This window comes from Ambystoma mexicanum, chromosome 2q, assembly GCF_040938575.1.
Source record: "Ambystoma mexicanum isolate Mex_15411 chromosome 2q, UKY_AmexF1_1, whole genome shotgun sequence".
In the NCBI taxonomy this organism is placed as follows: domain Eukaryota; kingdom Metazoa; phylum Chordata; class Amphibia; order Caudata; family Ambystomatidae; genus Ambystoma; species Ambystoma mexicanum.
Genome location: NC_090924.1, coordinates 690,765,083 through 690,785,968, shown reverse-complemented (window position 1 = coordinate 690,785,968; position 20,886 = coordinate 690,765,083). Strand labels below are relative to the sequence as shown.

At 44.8% G+C, this 20,886-nt stretch overlaps 1 long non-coding RNA gene across 3 annotated transcripts in view; it reads right to left on the bottom strand.

The window, feature by feature from the left end:
• LOC138569698 (uncharacterized) overlaps positions 1-20,886 on the bottom strand; it is an 86,610-nt gene that overhangs the window by 18,710 nt on the left and 47,014 nt on the right. The window contains exon 5 of one of the 3 annotated variants that reach the window (XR_011303302.1): positions 1,044-5,037. The exons of the other annotated variants lie outside the window; for them this stretch is intronic. This is a non-coding gene — a long non-coding RNA (uncharacterized lncRNA). Of the gene's footprint in view, positions 1-1,043; positions 5,038-20,886 lie in introns of those variants that run through there. 3 annotated transcript variants of the gene reach the window in all.

Genomic DNA, 20,886 nt, shown 5'->3' with positions numbered 1-20,886 from the left:
AATGGATAAGAAACCAAGTCACGAAGGACGTTGTTGCATAGAAGAACCTTTAGGAAAACACTGAGCTTCCCTATCCTGTCCTGAGGCAAGAACACAAGCAGACTTATGTCTGCTTCTCATGCCCAGGTTTCCTCCAAAACAAAATGATGATTGGCCTCCACATGAATTGTGGCACTGCAGTACAGAACATTTTGAGGTAGACTCTCAAAAGTCATTCATATCCAAATAGATTTCTCCGACCTTTGCATCATCTCCCCAACCTTCACTAGAGACCCTTCTGCTTGCGTCACCCACTCGGCAAGATCATTAAGGCCTATTCCAATCGTGGAGACCCGAGACTCCCACCGGTCCACTTTTTTGTGCAACTTGTTCATGGATAACAGAGTAGGGCTCTCCTCCTGGGGACACTTCACATGCTTGATGGGGCAGGCCGGTCACTGTCTGGGAGATCTCGGACCTCTTGAGATTGTCTGTGCATTAAGAAGTCAGATCTGAAACTAGTCGGCCCTTTTTGCAGTTTCTACAATGGATGGATATAAATAACCTATCATATCATGGCACAGACCCTCCATTGGGATTTCCCCTGGGACTCAAATGATGCCACTCCCCTGTAGTACAGCACATGACTGTCATCTCTTAGATCAGTAGGGGTGAGTGGGGAAGGGTCAGGTACCCTCAACCACCTACAGAATAGCTGGCCGTCCTCTACCAAGTTCAGGCTGCATCATTCATCACCTGCTAGACCGTATTGATTTATCCCAAAATAACTTCTTGTGGAAAGTTTAAGATTTCCATATTTGATGGTATCTGTAGTGATCCTCACTAGAATGCGTGAATAACACAAAGCATCTGGAGAATGATGCATTTCAGCAATGTTATAACATTTTAGTAAAAAGAAATATGTGTTCTTGAGATACATATAATCAGGCACTTCCAATGGGTATCTTGCCTCATGTCAAACATTAAGTATGAACTGTACTTTGTGGTCATCTGTTTTTTTGTTCTTAGTCCAAAAAGTACAGCCTCTAAGTATATATCCCAGGTTTCTGGTTTCTTCTTTACCAATTTACTCAGTGCTCTGGAAACATAACACATTGTGTTACTTTTTTGGAAGCTTTAATTAAAGGAAATCAAATCACAGGTTAAGCTACAAGACATACCAAATCCCTTGTTTAAGTCAAATATGTAGGACTGAAAATTAATTACATTCTTTAAATAACTGGTACTACAAATGAGCACTCTTATTTGTTTGAATCATTGCAGGATTTGGTCATCAAGAATTGGGTAATGTGTACAACCATGTATTTCAAATAGTTTAATTGTAAAGGTTTTTCCAACGAAACAATCTTTACCCGTGATTGCAGCCTGTGACAAACTTCTTGTATGCCCAGAAGCCAGATGTATTGTCTCAAAGATATTGATGGTCATTATGTAGGGTTAAAATCATGTAGGAGGCAGTACTTTGCAAGCCCTTATGAGGAATAACGCTAACACCAGCAAGCTACAAGACCATGCACTAAAATGAGCAATGCAAAGGTTAATAACTTTGAGATAACCAGGATCAATAAAAGTTGCTGACCATATACTGAGTAAATGGAGGATGAATTATGTGACTCCCACTTTGTATTTATTTTAGACATGGTGTTTCAACAAGATACATTTACATAGTTCATACAGTAGTCAGGGAATTACAGTAGAATATGTGTAATGGACAGTGAACCAAATGATGTAAGGGGGAAGGTAGAATTTGAGGCAGTGCGTACTGTGAGAAATCTCAGGGTGTCACCCTAGCTAGTCCCCGTGGATCTGTCATCCAGATGGCCAGGACACAGACATGGCTATTGATCCAGTTCCTGGGGGTGGAACAGTGAGAGGAGAGAAGTGATCTTGCCCTTTCCGAGCAAGGCCTGTGAAACCTCTGCAGAAGGAATTATAAGTCTGCGAACAATAGCCAGCATGTGTTGCATCAGATGTCTACGGTACCAGAGATCCTCCTCTGCTGATAACCAGGCCGGGGAGAGACACAGGTCTCTATGCTACCAACCTTGGCTCGAAGGAGAAGAAAGCCAAGCGGTTTCATCAGAGCCCGTGAGTCGAGGGAAGAGGCGATAAGAAACCGAACTGTGTTGAACGACACATAGCCAAAGGCTAAACTGGAACTTTTAAAGAGCTTAAGTATACTAGTTAGAAAGAGGGGGCAAACCAGCAGCAGAGGTATCCGACACCACGTGGGTGTTCGGGTAGGAAACACTGGGTGATTACGCGATGGTAGAAACTACCATAACCAGAAGCCCTTGGGAAGAGGCAAAATGAGGTCAAAGTGGTCATACAGGGGCCTGTAAAAATCCTCTGTACTGTCGAAAGACTTTGACCAACAGATGATTGCGAAGCTAAGGTAAATGAGTCCCATTTGGTGAAATGAGCATATGAACAGTATGTTATCAAAGTTGGTAAGAGTGAACCCGGCAGAGGGAAGACGACAAAAGGGGTGAAGCCCGAAGAACTATTTAAAAAGACATTAAGATTTGTGAAAGTAAGAAAAGCCACAGTGAACCCAAAGGAGGGAGGCAAATGTCTGAAAGGGGTCTGAGCCCAAAAGAGGGAGATCTGGGATAGAAAGTGGTCACCCAAAGTGCATTGAAAATGAATTGTTTATTCGATCGGTTGACCCACTGGTGAAGCCATCACTCAAGGTATACGTGAAGCAGAACTTTGTATTTGTTTGTTTGTTGGATACATCTGGCCTCGAAGGCAAGAGACGTTTTATTGAAAAGAGACTTGGCCATCAAAGAACCTGTCAGCTGATATGGAACGGTCAGCTCATACTGGGAAAGCTCAAGAGTGTACTGTGCTCAGGAGATCCACCGTGTACCGTACTCAAAATGTGGAGAAGGGAGACCCCCTGGAAATCACATCCTAACTTAATATTTGTGAACACTTCTTTCTTTATTGATACCCTACTCCACAATCTTTCTGTGATTAGCTGTAAGGATTTGACAATAGTTTTTTTTATTAGTACAGGCCTTTTTATTTGACACAATGCCAACAGGACTGCCTTATTTTTCATTTGATGGTCGATGCTTGCTCCCATCTTAGATTTAGGTTGGTTGTTTTTCCACCCTGCATTCATTGTTCAATAAACACCCTTGAACTGTGATCACTTATGTCTACTTTACTGTTGCCACCATGAGTACCTTACAGTACAGACAGGGGACCAGGTGGAGGTATATACAGAGACATGACTTTAAATTGTTCAAATGTTGTGCCAATATTCGTGATACATTACAAGAACTGTAATTGTTCAAAAGAGAACCAAATATCATAGTCCACATAGTACTTTAACTTACAATTGAATAGTTCCGTTCATTCTTTCAACAAGTCCATTTGCCTATGGGCCTCATCACGAGTTGGGCGGTAGCCCTTAAATGCAGTGGTAACAGGGTTACCCCCACATTTAACGGTTATCGCAATCATGAGTATGGCGTGTTTACCCCAGCTCAGAGCTGGGATAAACATAGCCTCTCCAGAACACCATGTCACCCTAAAGACCACTGTCTAGATACTAAAATAACTTACAGCAGTCCATCTATGTATACCTGCAACCTGCCCATTAGCGTGTCTGATCACTAAATGCTATTCTTCTCATGCTTTGAACCTCCTCCCTCTTAGAAGATGCAAGCCTCTGCAAAGATCTGCCTCTTCTAATCTAGCTAAAACATGTCATCCCCTTCTTCTGAACAAAATCCTACCAATCATACCCAGTGACAAAAAGCTGCTTAGTGATGGTTTTTTTGATCAATGCCTGCTTGGACTATGGCAATGGCCTTCATGCTGGAACGTCTAACCGCCTAACACAAAAAATAAACAAAGTGCAAAATGCTGCCATCTGTCTAATTTTGCCATTATACAAACACCATAATTTATCCCAGCTTCGTAAAACCCTTAATTTGGCTATAAAACACACCATTGAACAGTGCCAAAATATTTGCAATGGAACATTTCCTGCTACATCCCCATACACCCGCTGATATTTCAGGTCTCCAACCATCTTGTCATCCATCCTTTGAACTGCAAATACAGGGACGACAGATTTCTGTCAGAGGATCTCGACTAAACAACTCTTCTGTCATTCTTGAGATAGTATACAACTCTATTTCTATTCAGATCCAAATGTAAAACTCACCTTTGCATTACCCTTCCTTCTTCTTCTATTGTTCTCTATCTGCCTCCTTTAACCTTACATGGCATCCATCTATCTTGGAATTCAACCAGTTAGAGGCAATTTGGTTTGTAGTTTACGCTTAACAAATTAATAAACAAAAGTATGGAAGAGAGGAGACAGGACATAGGAGTAACGCCCATCCTAACACTGTAACTCTTCCCCACCCACTCAGACGGTTTGGGACAGCTGACAACACTTTAAAGGATATGGATAAGGGCAAAGGTTCATGCTTTACAGTAGCACCTCAGCCACTTATAGCTTACATTTTGAATGAAGTTGAAAGTGTTGCCAGTTATACTTTATTCAGTGATATCTTTTTAGATGTTTGTGTACGTTTATTTAAATGGACTGTCTACTATCCAGCACACTTACTCAGATAACTAGTGAAATTAAAAGAAGTTACTCACTGTAGACCACATTGTAACCTTTTCCACCGTCCCATTACCTCAGGCCGCGTCACCATAGGAAATAACCCACAAGTATGGAAGAAACTGGATGTGATGTAGAAGTACAAAAGATTTAAGCTTGATAAATTATCTGGATGGAGAGTCAAAAAAAATAATCACATACATTTAACAGTGACCTCAATAATAAACTTTTTCCATGATCTGTCAATATGCGCATTGGGCCACCGAAACAGTAAACCAGTTTTATAATACGCTGAGCGACCTCTGCTGCAGTCTTGAGCTTAAAGGATGTGTCTCTACCCATTTGGTTAAGTAATCAGTTTTTGTACATATATACTGATTTCCGTTTTTTTGTTGTAGCTGGTGGCCAATGAGGTCCATATCGGAAAGCTCCCATGATTCATTCACCTGTAGAAAACAAGGATCGAAATGTTGAATGAATGTATGGGAGGCCAAACGTTGAAGAAGCAAGACAATGCAAGTCTGGAGGTAGGGGGCAAAGATATTCCAAAACAAAAAGGTTTGGTGAGCCTTAACAAGTAGAAACATCTGTATCTGGCACTTGAAACAAGACGATGAAGAGGAAGGTTCAAGAGGAAAATGAAGTTGTTTTTACAAATTACCAGTGTTGATTTGTATTGGAGAGGTGATTTAATATAGATTTTTTCATTTGACACTCTGTGCATTGCGATACCTAAAACAGCGATACCACTCAAGCCTACTTCTGCAGGAGCCTGTCCCGATACATTCTGGTTTCACCATCACCGTCTTGTGGCCAATGCTGGATTTTACTTTTATGGACTTCATTCATCCACGGTGCGTCACCCTTTCTCAACTCTCATGCTGAACTTCTTTTGCATCTTGTACTCATGGTGGCCCTGAATCATGCTGTTCCCATCTTCATCTTGTATCCTGGCTTGCAACATTATGTGTGACTTCTGCAATTGTATTCACTCTCCCCTGTTGCTTCTCCACTCTTTTGACTGCTAACTCTCTGTTCTCTCCTCCTTTCCCTTCTCAGTTTTCCTATCTCCTCCCCTTACTTTCTTCTATGCACTTACTCTGTCAGAATTGTCCCTGGACCTAGTATGAGAGCAACCTTGTCTGTTTCCTCCTCCCTCCCCTTACTGTTTTTTTCCTCCCCAACCCCCCTCTAGCACTATCTGAAATGTCGTCAGGCCTAATATGATAGTCGCTTGTTTTGTTCCTCCCCTACCTTTCTGCATCCCTCTCCCTCACCTCTTGGTTTTTTTCCGGCTCTACCAGAAATGTCGTCAGGCCTAGTACAGTAGTCGCCTGTCTGTTTCCATTTCCTTCCCACTCTCCCCCTCCCTTCCTTATCTATGTTTTAGCTCTTGCATTATCTGAAATGTCGTCAGGCCGAGTACGATAGTTAATTTCACATCCTTACTGTTCATGGCCTGTAAGAATGTAATTGTTTTTTCCCTTGTTCCCTCCCTTGTCTTGAAGCACTTTGAAACACATTGTGTATAGGCGCTATATGAATAAACTATCATATCATATCATACCATTGATTTTAAATGTCAGTTATACACAAATTTTACCCGTACACTTTAAAATTCTTTCCTCTGAATCCAAGTATTTCAAGAAAAATAAAAAAATGAATATAATTTTCCATTCACACATCAAACCTTCAAATACTTTAAGAAATGAAACTAACCTGCAGTGTGAGACATCACCCAAAGAGTATCTCTGGATTGCAGGCAATAATGGTAGAGATTTCAAAGATCCTGATCACAGCTATTCATACTGATCAGCTAGATCCCTCTGTCTCCTTCCTGACTTAGCAACCCTGCACTGGTCTGATCTCACTTCTCACCTCTTATTTCTAGCAAGGTGCACCATGCACGCATGCCTTTCATCTCTTTGTGTCCATCCCCCATGTGCACGCCTGCTGCTCTGAACCGAGGGGCATATAAAAAAGAAAAATTACTTCTATTCCCGTTTGACTCCCGCCCTGTCATACATCAGCCTTATGTTAACTTTTTGAATCAGGGTTCGAAATCCAGTGGAGCTGGGAGCTATTTAGCTCCTGCTTGCAGCCTAGAAGAGCCTGGTTAACTAGACATCAACAACTAGTAGGAGCTACGTTTGGCTCCCCAAGCCAAATTATGCCAAACAAACATTCCTATTAGACATTAACTCTGTTTATTTCGGACAATATAAATAAGCATTAGCACACATCTGTACAACATTTAAAGCATAAGGCGTCATAAATAATGGAAAAATAGTTAAGTTGACCTTTAACGTAGAAGTTAGATTTGTGGAACGCTATGTACTAGCCCCTTATTCCTCAGTGCTAGCTCCTGCTCAATGGTTAATGCCGGATACCCAGGAGCTGCATTTAGCTCCTCCTTATCCAATCTTAATTTTGATCCTGGTGAATGAATATCAGTTATTATGTTGTGTTTATGAAAACGTAACCCAGTATACAAACTTATCTACAGGAACCCAACCTGGGGGTGCTTAATTTAAATTTCTTTTTTATTAAGTATGAATCACAGGAAACAGCTTGAAATCACTGAACACAGACAGTAAGGCAACAGTCAAAATTATCCAGCGTACAGAACGCTAATGGACACAGGTAAAAATACTTAATTGGTACATAGCATTAAGAAAGCAGAGTGGGCATTAGAAGACGTGGTGAGGATTTAATGAGGACAAAAGGAACCAGTGAGGACAAGAAGACACGTCAATCAGAAGTTTGATGAGATTGAATGAGGTTTGCCAAACACTTTCTGAAACAGGACCAGCAGCCTTTCAATTGGGAAGTCGGATTCCCAATATCTCAGAGATTGCCTTCCTGCTCCTTGCACCAAGTAATACTTCGTAGTGTCACAGATGGCCTCAAAAACACAACTCTCAAGGACAGTTAAAGGGTTTTTATTCAAATGTTCAAATAGGAACTTGTCAGTGGCCGTCCCTCTATCTTTTTTCTCCCTCCCTTGCCAAGGCTTCCCTAAATCCCAAAGCAGTCACCAGAGATTGGTAACCCCTACTATTGGTAACACCTACTATTTAGGATATGACTGGCTGCTAGTGAGTGCCCAAAGGCAATCGCCTTATCTATCTGGCTCACTCTGGGAATTTCTCGGTGGATCCTAACCAGGATTCTCACAAAAACAAAGATCTCATGAAGTAGTGACTTTCAACAATCTAGGTCTCACTTAGTAATTTCTTCTCATGCCATTGTACTCCTCGTCCTTCCTTTCCCTAACTTCTGCTCTCCTCCTCTATCGTCCTCCAGCTCTTTCTCCCTCTCTGTACCTCTGATGTACTTCCCACAGAAACAACACGTCAAGAGGTAGTGCCTTTTTTAACTACCTACAGCGCAGTAAGTCTTTTCGTGTTACACCCTTGTACTCCTCGTCTTTGTGTTCTCTCCGTTCCTTTTCCTTTCTCCTACTCTCCTCTTCTCCCTTGCTCCCACTATCCTCTGTCTCTCCGATGTTCTTCAATCTACTACTAATCTTCCATGTTCTCTACTACTGTCCCCTCTCCACTCTACTACTCTACACCCTCCTTCTCTCACAGTCACCCTTTTTCAACTCTTGCATTTATTAGATTCACTTACTCTCACATATACCCCCACTGTAATATGTAATCTCAATCACTCTCTTCACTTCCCATGCACACACTCTCACACCCAAGTACCACATCGGTCACCAAGCAATACCTTGCCTTGCACATGCCATGTATAATCCTCCATGCTCCACCGAGCCCTACTTCCTCTGTATTCTCCTCCCTTAACCTCACTCAAACAACCCTCCCTCAGTGCCCTTTTTCATGTGCCTCCTTTAGGCTCTTCTTCTTCCCTCACAATGGTCCTGGTGCCCGCATGGTTCCCCAGGTCTATTGCTAGCTTGTATTTTCACAGAGGTCGTGACATACAGGTACTAGGCTTGAAAATGCCTCTGAATTCTCACCCCCTCCTCAAACGTGAGTCTTCCAGAATTTGGCAATGGCAGCACGCAACAAATACAGTCCCTTTCAAAGTTCTATGTGCATGGTTTACAAATGCCGGTCCACTGGAGCTCTGCAGTGGCAATGCATTGCGAAATGCCATCAATTCCAAAGTTCATCTGAGCAGGCTTTGGAGCTTCCTGGTTGTCGGTATGTAGCACGTGCCACTCTGTGGCTATGCTGTTCATTTCTGGCTCTCTTGCTGTTGGGTAGCTCGTTCTGTGAGAGGTCAGAAATAAGGTCAGAAATGAGAGCCGGACACAAGGTTGTCATGTTTTTGTCAGATATTTATTAAAGGAAAAAGGGTTGGGAAAATGCCTCTCTGGCCCTATGCTAAAGAGGAGTTTCCCTGCCTATAAACCAAAACTAAGGAGCTGTCTGTGTCAGGGTGGCAATAACTGAAAAGCCGTCCCTGTGTCCAAAAAATCCTATCCTGACCCTCACATTACAAAACAAAACAATAAATATGTGTAAGGAAAATATCTTTAACTTTAAACTGGCAAAAGTGTTCACAACTGAAGTAAGAATAATTCCATGAAAAATGTTCTCCAAGGTGGAAGCCCTTGGTTCCCGAGGGTGGATCCCTTCTGCCTGGATTCTCAAGTAGAGCGAACCACGTTTCTTTTACTAGCAGTTCCTTTGTTTCCTACTTTGCTCCTCAAGGTTCACGTGTAAACAATAACGTCTGTGACTGTCTTTCTTTAATGCAACTTTCTTCTCGATTCAAGCAACGAACACCAAATTTTCCCTGTGTAAGGAAGTCATGCTATCAACAGCAGACACAATAGATGCAAGTTTCAGAAACCTGTATTTTGTATTTGATAAGGTTAGGAGAATTCCTAACTGACCCAAACTCTAAAATGGGAATAGTCTTGACCATTAAACGAATAATCAAACAAGTCCAAGTCAGTCTAGTCAAAATAATAAGGCCTATACTAAAGAAAACTATCCTTGCCCTCCTTCTCAAATGACAGATGTGTGAAAGGGATATAAAAATGAAAAATAGTGCCTCAAGAGCAATGTCAGAAAGGCTTAGGTAACAACTCCCTTCCCCACGTTCAGAGTCTTGGGGTCTCGAGAGTTTCTTTAAAGGATAGGTGGTTGGCACAATTCTATCAATCTGGCACACTTTGGCTTACTGGTACAATTTAACAGTTCAGGCTTGGGCTTCAAGCTTTTGACAGTTCAACAGGTTCTTTAGGCTTCATCCTCCTTGCCACAAATGAACAGTTCAACTCTTAACTTGTGCTTTACAACAGTTCAACACAGGCTTCCCTCTGCCGGGCTCCAGCCTGTCTCTTTTCACACAAAATTACTGAACCAAATCAATACTCAATGTAAAACATCCTTTTTCTTGAAAATCAAATCTAAAATACAACATAAAAGCAAAAGAAAAAAAAACAGACAAAAAAAACCTTCCAATTATATGATTCAACAATTTCTTAAACCCCCTCATGATTGACATGTTCTTGTTTCTCACTCAGTGAGAGCTTAATTCACATGGAGCACAATTCTTTTGTAATGCGTGGCCAACAAAGGTCAAGCTCTATGTCTTCTACATGCAAGGGGACAGTTATGTTCTTTATGGATTCCATGTGTTCTTTCAGGACACCTTATTCGTATTCTTTCCCCAAGAATACCAACTAATGAAGTGAATTTTCCTATTCAGTCAATAGCAGATTCATTTCTTCCAGGAAGAATGTCAGTGCTAATATCAGCTTTTTTTCTTCTCCTTACAACATTTTCTTACACCAAACATCTCCACTTCTAGTTGGATAAGCTTCTATCTCTTTGCCCAGACACTTTGTTCGTAGGGATCTTAGTTTTGGGAGGAAGATCACCAAGTGTTTCAGTGTCTCCTCATCCTTATTACAGAATCGGCAAGTTAAATCTTTGGGTTCCCCTTTCTTTTTTCCTCATATTCTGAACCTCTTTTGTTACAAACAGGTTCAGCCTGAACTTGAGAAAGATTTTGCTACGAATTTTACAGGGAAATATCATCAAGTATTTTGAAATCTCATTGCGTGCTTTAGTTTCGGTTGCATTTGTCTGCATACATACGTGTTGCGCCCTTTTCTTAAACTGTTTTAATCCAAACGAGTGCCCAAACATTATTCTTTACAGCCTCCTTGGCCCTATCTATGTAGTTTGGGCACTTTAAAAGTCACCTATGATAGAGAGCAAAGACACAAGATGATTGTTTGAGGTAAAGGGCAAACAACTAGACACTTGTGGAGAGGCAGAAGATCAGGAAATGAGGAGTAGGCATGGGCTGTGCCTCAATTGTGTGCAAGAGATCTGAATACCAAAATCTAAGCTATCAGAATCAGGCGGCAGGATGTAGAATACATTAATTGGCATGACAACTTTAAGATAACGGGAGCAGAAAGAAAGTGGGGGATTATCAATGTAACCAGAGCCTGCGCTGAAGCCAAAGCCATGATGACATTAATGATCTCCTTAAAAAAAAGATATGCACTGAGGGTCCCATCAAAGTAATCATGTTATTTATGCATCAGAGATTACCCATGCGAAGTGACGGGTAGGCAGAGTATCAGGGATAGGCACCAAAGTCCACGCATCGATGGAGCAGCCAAAAGGTTAGGTGCTATGTGAGGAGCATGGTTTTGGGTGCCATTTATTGACTAAACAGTATCCAGGAGATACCTGCTGGAAAATGAGGGGGATGGAAAATGACACCAATGGACAAGGAGATGGTTCAACATGGGCATAGTCAAGCCACTATCTGTATACCCAACATGTTTATACTGGGAACCTCTGGGAATGGGGAAATCCTGTGCAAATGATTTGCATGAAGTAGTTATAGCTATCTCCTGAAACAAACCGACCTGGAGGTGGTTGGTATACGAAAAAGTTGTGTAGGCTTGGTGCATGACACAGAGTTGCTGAGTGTGGTGAAACCACATGTTGAGAACTGCGAGTATCTGCTCTCCAACATTAGTCTGCAGTACAGAAATGCAGTGATGAACTTGTGTGGGGAGCCATGTGAAACGCTAAGTGGGCACCAAATGACAATACAGACTTCTGGTAAATCTGATGCCTCGTCGCCTGTAGCACTTTGAAATACGTTGTGGGGTGCAGCACATCTGAATTCCTTGCAGCGCTGGACATTTAGTGTCTTTTTATGTGTCTTTCATATGCCACAAAAGACCAACCAGGATACGCCTCATTTTGGGGAAGTGAGAGCAGGCAGAAAAACAAGTGTCTAACATGCTGCTGTTATGAGTACAGGTTTACAATGTAACAGCAGTATACAGCAGCTACTCGCAGTGGCAGTGTTGGAAGTCTTGGAAGCCTTAACTCACACACCAACTTTAGGCACAGGTGGTCTATTTGGATGGACCACACAGGAATACAGCTATGCCTGCGTAAAAATGAATATTTTACTTACTTGCTTATTAGGTGCTGGAAGGCGAAAGAGAAACAAATGACGCTTTAGCTGCACCTCGTCAGAGTGAAGCAAAACCATATCCAATAGAGTACACAAAGGTCAGGAGTGATCCGGCCAAAGCCCTCTGCGAAACAGACCAAATGGGTCCATGGTACTGAACAATCACCATCTTAACCTGTTTACAGGCCACTGAAGAAAAGTGTGTAAGAAATAAAAAGATTTTAAAAACTAGCAGTTTAGGCACAAGGCGACCAATGCCACCAGGTGTTCAATCCCCACTGATGTGAAAAAGGGATAGGCAGTCGGAGCCAGAAAGCTTGTGAGGGGGAAGTCCAACGCAAAAGGTGCATGTTGGTTGAGTTGACATTGGGTCTATATCTTTGCCTTTACTTCCTTTTCTACAGCAGTCTTTCCTTCGCTACATTTCCATTGCCACCATGACATCACTCTCGCCTGCAGCAGGTTGTAATGTTACGTTACGTTATTGGGCATTTGTATAGCACTTTTTTTACCATTGGTATGATCTCAAAGTGCTGTGGGATGAATGCCCTCGGGGACCGTAGGCTAGGTCAGTGGAGAGAGTATGGTAGTTAGTAGTGCATGGGTACACTCTGTATGTGTGCAGCCGGGCCGAATTTTCGAAATGAGTAGCTACATTCTAATGCTAGGACTGGTGTTGATGTTGTGTGGGGTCAGTAGTATGCGTGCAGCAAGGCAGATTGACTTGAGGGTAGCTGCATTCTGGCAGAGGTCGTGCTTGTATACAAGATTGTGTGCAGCTAAGCCAATTTTCGTGGGGGATAGCTGCGTTCTAAAGAATGTTGAGGTGCTCATGGTGGTGTATAATTATGTGTGCAGTTAGGCTGAATTATTAACCGGTATAACAGCAGTCTATTGTTTGTTGGTGCATAGGAAAGAGTCAGCATATTGGTATGTATAAGTATCTGTGCAAATGGAAGTGCTCTGCTCCCGATTACCCACCAGTGTCTGCCGAGGCAACCATTTCTCCCTATTTGAGACTTTTGGCGCTTTAGTTCTTCCGGAAGCATTCGCAGTCTGGTGTTGGGTTGGTTCCATTTACCAAGCTTGGATGTATCTTTCCCGGCCTTGCAGTATCACCAGTGTAGAATTTCCGATTTCAAACCTTTACTGGCCCAAGTGAATGATGGTCGATGGTCATTCCTGTGTCTCACTGAGTCTGCATTCCTTATCCGCTAACGCTTTCTCGATGTGCAATTACACCCAGTTCTGTTCTATCAGAGTTACTGGCACGTCTGAGATACAAGGACTGGTACTCAGTAAACCTGAGGGTCCGGCATCAAACCAGACCGTGTTGTTGGTGTTTTGCCTGTCTCACCATGTTAAGTGCAGTGTGAGTTTTCTAGGTCTAGTATATGGTTTAAGTAATGATAACAGTGCATTGTTGTCACTTGCAGGAGTTTGTTTTGCTAGAGGCCTCACCGGATTTAAGAGTGCAGTGCCCTTGACAGAGAAATAGAGTCAGTCCATTTCTGATGATAAGTGCTATGGGCCCATTTCCGAGTCCCCAGTATTTGTTTACAGTGAGTGGTTGGGTATTCCTGTGCTAGATTATGGTTTGAGTTGTGAGTTACAACGCTCATCATTGTCTCTTGTGACAGCTGGACATGCTAGTGAACTCACCTGATGAGCATTGTGCATACCTGGTAGAGGCCAAGAGTAGGCCCGATCATAGCTACAGAACATAAGTGCTGCTATGCCCTGGGTATTGGAGTTCTGGGCATAAGTTTGCAGACCAGTAAGGTAAGCATCAACTGATTAGAGGGTATAGTGCATATCCGGTGGGAGTCAAGATAAACCCCAATCAAAGTGTTGGAACATAAGTGCTACTAGGCCCCGGGTTATGGAGTTCTGACCATTGATTACAGATACGTTTAGGGTAGACACAGTGGACGCGTCGGTGCATGAGTGCAATTTGGCGTTCATTGTGGGCTTGTTTGGGGACAGCAGGTTCATAGCGTTAAACTTAATTGGTACTGGTTCCATGTCTCGGCAATTTATTGGCCCTGGGCGGTTGGTTAAGAGGACTGATTTCGTGCAGGGGGTGAAGGCCAGAATGGTCCTTTGCACAATGTTAGGGGAAAAGCCAGGTTTTGAGTGCTTTATGGAATGCCATGTAGTCTTGGATGTGCTGAATGAGGGAAAGCACTAAGTTCCACAATGTTGGTGCCAGGGTTGAGTAGGTGGCGCCTCCAATCCAGGCTAAATAGGAGGCGGGGACCACTAGGAGGGCAGTGCTTGACCTTAGAGTGCGGGATGGGTGTTAAAGCGAAATCATTTCCTGTAGGTATTTTGGGTCGACTTTGTGCACCACTCAGTGAGTAATGCACAGGATTCTGGTGGTCCTTTGTCCAATCAGGAGCCATTGTAGTGTCTGGGGTGCAGGTGAGTTGTTATCCCTTCATCCGAGTGCAAGAAGCGGTCTGGCAGACGAGTTTTGGACTCTTTGGAGTTTGTTTAGTTGGTAGGCCGGTGCATCCAGGTGAAGTGAGTTTGCATAGTCAAGTCTGGACATTACATTGGAAATAATTGCTGCCAGTCTATTGGGGTAAGGGAAGATGTGTTTCAGAAGCCTAAGGTGGAAGTGGCAGGATTTGGAGACATTGTTAACGTGGCGTGACAGAGTTAGGCCAGACTCCATTATGCAGCCAGGGGTTTTGACATTGGTGGAGGTTGGGGGATGAGAGGGCCGAGGAAGGGTGGCCAGGGAGACGGTTGCAGGAATAGATCTGTTTTGCCGCACACCATGAGCTCCGTTTTCCCTGAATCCAGAAGGAGATGGTTACTCGTCATCCAGTGGTCAATGTCTGTAAGACAAGCAGCTCGGTCAGGGTGAGGATCGAAGGTAGATTTGGGAATGTTTAGGATGATTTGTGTGTCATCTGCGTAGTTATAGTAGGTGAGGTTGTGAGAGCGGATGAGCCCGGGTAGTGGGGTCATGTAATGGTGAGAATGGATGAGAGGCAGGTGTCTTGGGGTACTCCAGCGCTCCCTGTGCGTGAGGTGGAGTGGAAAGGGGGGAGATAGGGGGATGTGCTGTCTGTTCGTGAAGAAGGAGGTGATCCAGTTGAGTGCTGCATTTTGGATTTCTAAGGAGGATCGAGTGGCTAACAGTGTCAAACGCTGCTGCAAGGTGAAGATGAACAAGCGCTGCACATCCTTCTGAGTCTGTAGCGACTTTGAGGTCGTCCCAGATAGAGATCACAGTGGTTTCTGTTCCGTGGCGAGGACAGAAACCTGATTGTGCAGGGTCTAAGAGGTTGTTTTCCACAAAACAGGTAAGCTAGGAGTAAGCAGTGTGAGCGATGAGTTTTGCCAAGAATCGGGTGTTGTAAATGGAGCTGTAGTTGGTCGGTTGGAGAGGGTCGATGGATGGTTTCTTTAGGAGGGGCTTCACAAATGCGATTTTGAAGGGTTCTGGGAATTTGCCAGAGGTGAAGGAATTATCGACGATGGACCTCGCCAATTCTCCTGCACATGCGGAGGTGAAGATCTCATTGCGGAGAGAGGCGGGACAAGAGTCAAGGGGGGAGCAGGAAGGTCAGCTGCCAGATAGTAGCTTAATGAACTCCTTGCTCGAAATGGGGTTGAAAGAGAAGAACAGAAGAGTCTCAGAGGGTAGGTTCTTGAGGAGCAGTTGTTGGTTAGCAGGTGAGGTTGGAGAGTTTAGCATTGACAGAGGACGTCCTGTCTGGTTGGTTTGTGGAAGTGTTCAGAGAGGGAGCTGCAGAGTGATTGAGAGGAGGAGGTCAAGCAGAGGTGCAAGAAGGGTTCAGGAATTATGTAATGATCCTGTGGAGCTCTATGCTGCTGCAAAGGTAGCTCAGGAATCTTTTATTGTAATAGGTTTTTTTGACCTTTCGGATCTCGGATTTATAGTTTTGGTGATGGTGGACTTACACTGATTTGATTTGAGTGGTTCTGGAGATTCGCCATTTGCACTCGAGGGAGCCGTTTTGAGTTTTTAAACGCCTGTAGGTAGGGGGTGAACCATTTGGGGGTCGTCCTTTGTGGAAGTGGGCGGAGCTGGAGGGGGTGAGAGGAAGGAGTGAGTCATTCAGCCAGGAGTCAAAGAGCTTGATGGGTTGGGATCTATCTGTGGCCGGGAGTGAGGGGAGCGCATGTAGCAGGGCTTCTGCCAGGTCAGGTATTATCTTGACCCTGTTCCAGCAAGTGAACTAAGACTGAGGAATGAGGAATGGAGAAGGCCTTGGTAGGTGGGGGGGATGCAGAGAGAGAAGGGTATGGCTGAGTGTTCAGTCCAGATGAACGATCTAGGGTTGGATGTGGAGAGGAGGTTGGATGAGCTGAAAATGTCATCCAGGGTGTGGCCAGCAGTGGTGGGTTAGTTCTGTGTGGATCAGGGGTTGCTGGGCATGTCAAACCAGATATTGAAATGCCCCAGTAGGGCGAGTGCTGGGTGGCTGACTAATGTGGCTGCTAGCGAGTCGCACAGTGTGTTGTCAAAGTGTCTGTCATATTGGGGGGGGCCTGTAGATGAGTAGGAAATTGTGGGAGAGAGTGGGCGGGAGAGAGAGTTTGACTAGTAGGGGTTACCTGTGCTAGGCTATGTTTCGGTGAAGGACATGTGTGGTTTTTGGAGGATGGCTACTCTGCCTCCTCTAGAGGGTCTGTGTGAATGATGAGCGAATAGTCAGTTGGGAATGCTTTGTTTGCGATCAGTTTGAAATCATCCGACAACCAAGTTTCAGTGATGAATATGAGATCAGGTTTTTTGGAGGTTAGGAGGTCATAGATGCTGTGTCTGTTTTTGGCCACAGAGCGGGCATTGCTAAGAAGGCAGGTGATTATGTGGGAAGTGGAAGGGGCCATACTTCCCCGGGTATCTGGGGCTGGCAGGACTGGGGTGGTCAGTGTGGGAGGTATTGGTCACTGTGAAGGGCGTTCGATTGGTAGGACTCAGTCAGTCGGTGTGACTGGAGGTATGGTGTTGGTCAGAGTGGCATTCTGTTGGAGCGGAGTGGGGTGTGGATCCGAGAACTGGAAGAGGATTAGGCAGTCGCAGGCCTTTGAGAGAGGACTGGCGTGGGGTGGGAGTTTGGGTTGGAAGTGACTGGCTCAGAGGTTGGGGTGAGGTAGAAAGAGGGGGAGGGGTATACACAGGTGGCGGGTGAGGTGCTGATTGGGTTTGGTGTTCAGAGGGTGGGTGAGGTGGTGATGTTGTGGGTGGTTGGAGATAGTGGGGGAAGAGCTGTGTTCAAAGAGGGAGGTGACAGAGCGGGTGGGAAAGGGTAGTAGGTAGACTGAGGTAGGGCTGGTGAGGCATGTAGAGCTGATGGCAAGGAGCGAAGCCTGCCTTTGTGTTTTCTGTGTTTGAGTGCGAGACGGGGGGAAGCAGGGAAGTAGTTTCAGGCGATGGTTCACGAAAGGGCAAGACGTGCCATACTGAGGGAGGGGAAAGAAGTTGCAAGTGGTGTTCTTGTGATCTGGTCGGGGGGTGGAGGGGTCAAGGGGTCATGTTTGTCGAGGGAGGTGTGGACAGGGCAGGGAAAAATTGATGCTCAGCCAGTCGTGTTGGTGGGGGCAGGGGTGGTGAGGAGTGGGAGTGGGCATTGGCTGTCACAGTGCTGCTGGAATTCTTTAGGTGGGGGATTGGAGAGGGTGTGGGACAGGTTGGAGTTGAACAGGAAAGAGGGTATGAAGTCGGTGGTTAAAAGTTAAAGGTATTTATATAGCGCACCGTCACCAACAGAGTTGGTCCCCAGGTGCTCTGGCGGATCTGCAAAACAGGAAGGTGGGTAGGGTTCTGGTTAGTCGAGAGGAAAGGGAATAGAAAAGTGAGAGCGGTGGTGTGCTGTTGCCTGCTTCAGTTCAGAATACACCATGCGCTGAGCTTTGGTGTAAGAATTGGACCGGGGGCGAGACCTAGTGTGCTGTTGATGCTGATTATGTGTTGTTGGTTTGTTGTTGATGCAGCGAGGTAAAGTGTGTGCGGTTTGCTGGCCGAGAGTGTGTGAATTTCCGGGTGAGTTAGGTATGGAGACATTTGAAAGCAGGGTTAGTGGGGTGAAAATCCTGGTAGTGGTACATCTGGTTTGATTTAACTATCCTTTCTTGACCGTCTGACTGTTATGGGTGTTGGCGCTGCACACTCCCTGCTGTGTTCTGATGAACTTTGTATAATATGGTTGGGTGTGTCTATTCTCCTCATTGGGTATGGGAGCAGGGGTTGATGGCCCCTATTCCTAGCTATTTATGTGAAATAGCTCTGTTGGAGCTTGGTTGTGGTACACGGCACGGATGCTATTGATGGGTCATCAAAGTGCTTCCGTCTTGGTCTGCCTATGTATTCAGTTTTTAGTCTCCTCCTCTCATGGCTATCTCTCATTATGTGGTTTGGTAGGTCGTGGAGAGTCTTCCTTATATTCTGTTTGTTGTTGATTGCTTGGTGGGAACCGGGATCAGTATCTTCATTCATCCTTGTTTTAGCTGCGTGTGTGTGTTCCTGTGGGTGGTCTTCTGGTTACGCAGTAAAGAACCAGGATTTGAGCAACTTCCTGAATAGTAGGTGGTTTCTTGTGTTCCATATGTTCTTTGTTAAGTCGTTCCAAATTTTCGGTGCCTGGTGAGAGAAAGAGGATCCTCCGAGTTTTCTTTTGTTGTAGGGTTTCGGTTCCAAGCGGATGTCGTTGCTTGATCTGAGCGTTCTTGTTGGTTGGTGTAGGTGTAATTTGTCTCTCAGGAATTCTGCGCATTGGTTGTGTATTGCTCTGTGCATGATGCACATTGATTTGAATTTTATTCGATGGTTTATTGGTAGCCAATGCAGTGTTTTTAGCGCAGGTGTGATGTGTTCTCTTCGGGGTCGTTTGAGAAGCAGTCTGGCTGATGCATTTTGTATGAGTTGTAGTTTTTTTTATTAGTCGTTCAGTGATACCCAGGTATAGGCTATTGGTGTAATCTACTCTGTACATGGCGAGAGCGATGATGGTAAGTGCTTTGTTGGCAAATGACATGAACGGTAGGATCCTTTTTGCCACTTGCGGAAGAAAGAAGCATTTCTTGAGTAGAGCGTTTACTTGTGGCTCTATAGTGAGATTGCAAAAAACCTTGGGGTCCTGATGGACAACAATCGATGATGGCGCTGGGGTTGTACCGAGTTTTCTTGGCCAAGGGATGTAGGTGTTGTCTCCTCTGTTTTTTGTGACGATCATTATCTCCGTTTTGCCTGGATTAATTTTGAGGTGGTTCGAGTTCATCCAGTTGAATACATCACGAAGGCAGTTCTCTAGTGTTGTGTTTTCTTCTTGGGTGTCTTGTATTTTGAAGAATATTTGTGTGTCGTCAGTGTATTTGTAGCAAGTGAGGCTGATGGTTTTGATTAATAGAGATAGGTAAATGTTGAATAATAGCGCGGATAAGGATGATCCTTGTGCTACTCCGCATGTGGAGTCTCTCGAGTTGGACTTGAAAAGGTTTCATGCATATGGTTTCCGTTCTATTTGTTAGGAAGGATTTGATCCATAGTAGGGTGGTGTCTGTTATTCCCGGTCCTTCTAATCTCGTTATGAGGATGTCATAATGCTGCAGATAGGTCTAGCAATATCAAGGCAGTACTGATGTCCGAGTGTGTGTTTGCTTTTAGGTTGTCCCATATTGAGGGGAGAGTTGATTCTGTTCCTCTCATTGGGCTGAAGCCAACTTGTGCCAGATCTAGTAGGCCGTGCTCTTCTATGAATTCCAGGGTTGTTTTGTATATGTGCGTTTCGAGCAGTTTGACTATGTACGGGATGTTGGAGATGGATCTGTAGTTGGAGGGATCTGCTATGTTTCCAGCTGTATCTTTGATTAGCGGCCTGATGTACGCAGATTTGAAGGAGTGTGGCACTTTATCTGTTGAGATTGAAAGGTTGAGGACTTTCCTGTCGTATTCCATGGGAGTTCCTTGCATGAGAATTGATTTGTATATGTCTGGGGGGAGGGTGTCCTAAGGAGAGCCTGATTTGTTGCTTTGATTTACCAGTTTAATGAAAGTCTGCACTGATATTTCAGGGAAAGTGCATGGGGTCTTTTGGAATTACGGGGTATTTCCCTCATATGGGAGTTTGACGATGTGTGATGCAAGGAGGTCCATGGAGTACTGGCTATGGAGTAGAGGGATGGGAGGGGGTGGGGGGGGGTTCGGATGTGAACGGTAGGTTACTGTAAAATGGCGCACAGAATGTGCTGGTGGCAGGCGGTTGTGTTTTTGGCGCGCCAGTTGGCTCTCCTCTAGTCTGAGAGATGGAAGCTGTGAGGTATGTGGCTGTCAGTGGGTGCAAGTATATTGGTCTGGTAGGAGGGAGGGGGTGGATGATGGAGAGGGTGTGGGCAGAAGTGGTTGAGGGGGGCAGGTTTGGGGTGATTCTTGGCACGCCAGAAGATTCCTATGGTCTGAGAGTTGGAAGCTTTGCGGTGTGTGGAGGTGGGTGGGTGTAAGTCTTCCGGTAGGGTCGGCAGGATGGGGGGGATGGAGAGGGTGTGGGCATAGGTGGTTGGTTAGGGGGCAGGTTTGGGGTGATTCTTAGCACGCCAGAGAGCTCCTCCAGTCTGAGAGTTGGAGGGTGTGTGGTCAGGGGAGGTGGCAGGGGCTCAGTCTAGGGTTGGGGTTGTGGTGGAGGGGTTGGAGATGAAACAGTATTGCAGCATGTCTGCAGAGTTCCCAAATGAGAATGTAAGGGTAAAGTAGGCAGAGCGGCTGGGGAGCCTATTGGACTGCCATAGAGCTCCTCTTGATTGCAAGATGGAGGGTGTGGCGTGGTGTGTGGCCGTGTGCAGTGGTGTGACTCTGGGCAAGTGTGGTTTTGATGGCTAAAAATTGT